Below are 5,993 nucleotides of genomic sequence, written 5' to 3' on the forward strand. Positions count from 1 at the left end.
TTCTCTAGGGGTCCAAAATACTTGATCTACTTCTACAAACAAACTTGTGGAAGCTTAATCGATTATTAGCAAGATCAAATACAACACATATAACAGAGAATGAGAAAGCAATCACACATGAACACAAAAGAATACTTTGGGGAAAGCCTCAAATAAAAACTCCCATCTCTGTATTATCATACAAGTGGAAATACGTCCGGATTACACAAAGCTTTAGCTCACAAGCTATCCAGATCTCAGTACAATCCCTCAATACAGCTCGCAGACTGAATAGACACAACATATGACCTCTTCCAATCCTCCTAGCCTCGTATTTCCTTGCGCAGTTTCTCTAGGGGTCCAATGTTGCCACCTGTGTGAATTGGCCTCATCACACACTCATCAAACTCAGAAGTAACTACGTAATCTCCAAGGAATGAATTCCTTCTGCATGTAAGAGATATCCTCAATGGAATATTCCTGCAACTGATAGTACATTGTCCCATCATCTGATCTCCACTGGGTCTCTAACTGAACTGACATGCATGACTTATTTATGAGAGAATATTCAGTTATTTGAAGTGCAACAATTACATGCATGCATGCATTAACTAACCGAACTCACAATCAGTTAAACAAACTGTTTGAACTAATCTAACTGGACTTAACTCAATTAACTGAGCTAACAAATTACAACTCAAAGTACAACTCATCTTGATCTCATTAATTAAGGGATAACTTCCTCAATCAAAGGAAAAACTATTGCATTTCTTCACATAGACTTCATGTTTGATTTTATACAACTAATTAACTCAAGATGAATTAATTAATTATTTTACAAACAACTGCTAAGATCAAATTCGAATTTTAATTCTCAATTTTAGTTCAGGGACTAACTAAAATTGGAATGTATCTCGAAATCATATTTATAGCAGTGCTATTTTTAGCATTTCTTGTTGCTATTTTCAACACTCCCTCTCAACAAGAAAGGAATTATCAGTCACCCCAATCCTGTCTCTGTGGAAATCGAACTTGCATTTTGACAATGCCTTAGTTAAAATATCTGCATCATGTTCCTCGGTCGAAACATAAAACAACAACATGATCCTCTTCACCACACAGTCTCGAAGATGATGATACTGGATGTCAATGTTCTTCGACCTGTCATGAAATACTGGATTATAAGAGAGTTTGATACAACTCTGATTATCACAATAGATCATAGTTGGATCCATACTTTGACCAAACAATCCGACTATAATCTTTGGCATCCAAATGGCCTTGCATGCTGCCTGACTAGCAGCCATGTATTCAACCTCTACTGAGCTAAGTACAACTGACCTCTGTTTCTTGCTGTACCAAGAAACTACAGCTAAACCAAGGTTGAAGATTCCTCCAGAAGTGCTCTTCCAGTTTGATGGACTCCTTGCCCAATCTACATCTGTGAAGCCCTGAAGCTTCACTCCCTCTATTCTTTGGTACCACAATCCATACTAAGATGTGCCTTTGTGGTAACTCAGTACATGCTTCACTGCCTTCCAAAACAGCCTGGTAGGCTGAACCATAGCTTGACTTAGCCGGTTCACCGCAAAGCATAAATCTGGTTGTGTGTTCACTAGATACATCAGTGAACCCATAAGCTGCCGATAAACAGTAGCAACGACTACCTCACCTAAAGTAGCATCCTCCTTCCTTCAGTTACCAGCTAGAGGAGTCTGCATGGGCTTGCACTTTTCCATGTGGAACCGCTTGAGTATCTCATTGGCATACTTGCCTTGAGACACAAACACTTCCCCATCCTTCTGCCACACTTCCATGCCTATAAAGTAGTGCATAATACCCATGTCTTTCATCTCGAACTCTCTTGCAAGGTCCTCCTTGAAAGACTTGATCAACTGATCATCACCTATCAAAATCAAATCATCCACATAAAGAACAATGATCAATGGGTTATCTTTTACCATGATGTGGTTAAAGCTCGCATCTGCTTCACTCTTGGTGAAGTCCAACCCGATGAAATAACTGTCAATCCTTGTGTACCAAGCACGAGGTGCTTGCTTCAGCCCATACAAATCCCTCTTGAGTTGGCACACATGCGACTCATGATCGAAGGTCTCAAAACCTTCCGACTATTCAATGTACACCTCTTCCTCAATCTTCCCATTGAGGAACATAGTCTTCACATCCATCTGATGGATCTTCCAACCCATCTTAGCTAATAGTGCCAACATCGATCTGACAGATGAGTACCTTGCTACAGGAGAAAAAGTCTCATCATAGTCAATCCCCTCGACCTGTGAGAAACCACGGGAAACAAAACTTGCCTTATGTTTCTCAACACTACCATCAGCTGCCTGCTTTACCTTGTAAAGCCATCGGGAACTCACCACTAACATGTCCTGAGGTCTTGGGATGACATCCCAAACACAGTTCTGAATGATGGAGTCGTACTCCTCCACCATAGCATCAACCCAGACTGGTTGCTGCACTGCTTCCTCGAATGAAGAAGGTTTGGACTCTACACACTCCCCAACCAGGGCCATGTAACTAGTGTACCGCTCTGGTGACCTCCTCTGTCTGTGTTGAGAAGATGGTTGTCCCACATTCTCTCGCGCATCCAGCATCAACTGTCAGCTTCCCTTGAGCGTTTCTTCCCATATTTGGAAGACTCAGCATGAGTGGATTTCTCCACTCCTGGATCCTCTGCATGCGGTTGCTATGCATCAGTCTGAGGCTCCTCCTCCTTAGGAACTAAAAATTCCTCCTCTGCATGCAACTTGAGCTCCCTCTCAAGTGATACTTACATGGTTTTCTACTCATCAAACATTAGATCTCTGCATACCACTATCCTCTGACTGATAAGCAGCAACACCCGATAGTTGTGGGGTTTACAGTGTACCCCACAAGTATTCCCAACTCAACTATTGGATCTAGCTTCTTCCGGGCATCTTTGGTCACATGGAAATAAACCGATGATCCAAAGATCCCGAAGCAACTCACATCTAGTCGCTTCCCTGAAGAGGCTTCCATTGGTGTCTTCATCCCTAGTATACGGTGCGGGCTTCCATTCTGCAAATATACTATTGTACTGCACGCCTCAGCCCACAAATGAAGTGGTAGGCTTTGGTCATGCAACATCGCTCGAGCTGCTCTCACAATCAATCTGTTCTTCCTTTCATCCACCCCATTCTGCTGTGGGTTATGGGGTGTTGTCAACTCCCGTTTAATTCTTTCTGCTGCGCAGAAGTCCTTAAACTATTGGGAGACATACTCTCCACCATTGTCGCTACGCAAGGCCCTTGTTTTCTTTCCAGATTCTTTCTCAGCCAAGGCTTTAAACTCACAAAACCTTAAGCAGGTCTGATCCTTCTTTTGCATAAAGTAGATCCAACATCTATGAGAAAAATCATCAATAAAAATAACATATTACCTTTCTTTAGAGGTGGAGGCTGTAGAGAATGGTCCACACACATCTATGTGAACTCCCTCCAGGATTACTCCAGCTCTACTTTCTCGATCCTGAAAGGAATATTTCACATACTTACCCAAGGTACAACCTTTGTATGTATCTGTCTAGTCCAATTTTCCCTTGGGAAGTCTGGTAGAAATCTGGTCCATGATCTTCAAGGCCCCATGGTGTAAGTGGCCCAAAATTCTATGCCATAGCTCACCAACATCTTAGCTCTGCGCCAACTCAGCTTTGGAACTCAATGCAGCACAGTCATCTACCTCTAGCTTGTAGATATTGTTTACTCGAATCCTAATCCTTTTGGTCTATCAAGTGTCGATATGCCTTAGGAATACCTTCCCTTTACTAAAGACTACATCATAGCCTTTATCATCCATCATAACAATGGACACAAGATTCTTCTTCAGATTCGGTACATACTTTACATTAGTCAGGGTGAGAGGAGCTCCATGCTCCCTCTGAAAGACAATCATACCTTCACCTGAAACACTGTACTTTCCATCATCGCCCATCTTGATCCACATCTGGAGATCCTTCACCTCCAAGGTACTGAAAATATTCTTGTCGTCGGTCATGTGGAATGAAGCTCCATTGTCTAGGTACCAAACAAATCCCACCATGGATGAAACCATGCATGCGATGAGAGAGAAATCCAATTCAAATTTGAGGCCAGTGCCTCACAATCCGATCCCTTCAAGGATCCCCTCTTGAATTTCTTCTGTGGACAATTCATAGCATAATAGCCCACCTCATGACAATGAAAGCATCACACTTTTGATTTGTCAAACTTTTTCCCAGCATGGGAAGAATTAGACTTGGGATGGGATGCCTTCCCTTTCCATTTCCTAGCCTTACTCGCTAAGGCTATATTTTCTTCATCATCTTGCTTTGATGCAGATCCATCTTTGGTGCTTCTTCTTATCTCCTCCTGCATTAGATCTGACCAAAGTTGTTCCCAATTTGGCAGTTTCTCTCTTCCATTTACCGAGTCTTGGTAGCTATGCCAGCTCTTAGGAAGACCAAGGAGAGCAAGACTCACCATGTCATCATCGGCTGTCGTGATCCCTACACTTCCTAGCTCATTCCTACAGGTGGTGAGCTTTTTAAGATATGTAGAGATTGTGTTGCCCTTTTCACACTTGATTTTCCGAAGCTTGTCTTTCAGCGCCAGCTTCCTCTGATTGTTGTTGTTCTAATATAGATCTTTCAATGTTTTCCACATTGAAAACGGTGTCTTCTTCCCATGGAGACTTGAGACTATGTGGTCTTCAACTTCCTCCAGAAGGATTCTCCTTGCTCTAGCCACACATTTCTTCCATTTCGCCAATTCTTGGGCATTAACTACTGTGGCCTTAGGGACTTCTTGATCAATGAAGTCCTTTCTACCATTGTACTCTAATACTGCTTCCATGTGATCCTTCTAGGCTATATAATTCCTGCTACCATCAAGGGCATACTCGAGTCTTAAACCGTTGAATGCCATTGGTGAAATTTGAGATGTGATAAGAATTCGAATTCTATAATCAGGAACTTCAAACTTCAAACTTCTCCCTTCTTTGTATATTGTTCTTTACCTTGATCAGCTTTGCTCTCATACCATGTAGAAATTCTCACTGTAGATCACCTGATAATGTAATATACTAAAGAAAAATACTTGATCTACTTCTAAAAAAAAACTTGCGGAAGCTTAATCAATTATGAGCAAGATCAAATAGAATACATATAACAGAGAATGAGAAAGTAATCACACATGAACATAGAAGAGTACTATGGGGAAAGCCTCAGCTAAAAAACCCGATCTCTGTATTATCATACAAGTGGAAATATGTCCGGATTACACAAATATTTAGCTCACAAGCTATCCAACTCTCAGTACAATCCCTCAATATAGCTCACAGACTGAATAGACACAACATATGCCCTCCTCCAATCCTCCACGACTCCTATTTCCTTGCGTAGTTTCTCCTGGGGTCCAATGCTGCCACCTCTGTGAATTGGCCTCATCACACACTCATCAAACTCAGAAGTAACTGTGTAATCTCCAAGGAATGAATTCCTTCTACATGCAAGAGATATCCTCAATGGAATATTCCTGCAACTAATAGTACATTGTCCCATCATATGATCCCAACTGGGTCTCTGACTGAACTGACATGCATGAGTTATTTATGAGAGAATATTCAGTTATTTGAAGTGTAGCAGTTACATGCATGCATGCATTAACTAACTGAACTCACAATCAGTTCAATAAAATGTTTGAACTAATCTAACTAGACTTAACTCAGTTAACTGAGCTAACTAATTACTACTCAAATTACAACTCATCCTGATCTCCTTAATCAAGGGGTACCTTCCTCAATCAAAGGGAAAATGATTGCATGTCTTCACATAGACTTCATATTTGATTTTCTAGAACTAATTAACTCAAGATGAATTAATTAATTATTTTACAAACATCTGCTAAGATCAAATTCGAATTTTAATTCTCAATTTTAGTTCAGGGACTAACTAAAATTGAAATGTATCCCAAAATTCTATTTATAGT

The sequence above is a fragment of the Pinus tabuliformis genome, chromosome 6 (genome assembly GCF_031772625.1).
Source record: "Pinus tabuliformis cultivar Carrire ecotype Pingquan chromosome 6, CPIR1, whole genome shotgun sequence".
NCBI lineage: Eukaryota > Viridiplantae > Streptophyta > Pinopsida > Pinales > Pinaceae > Pinus > Pinus tabuliformis.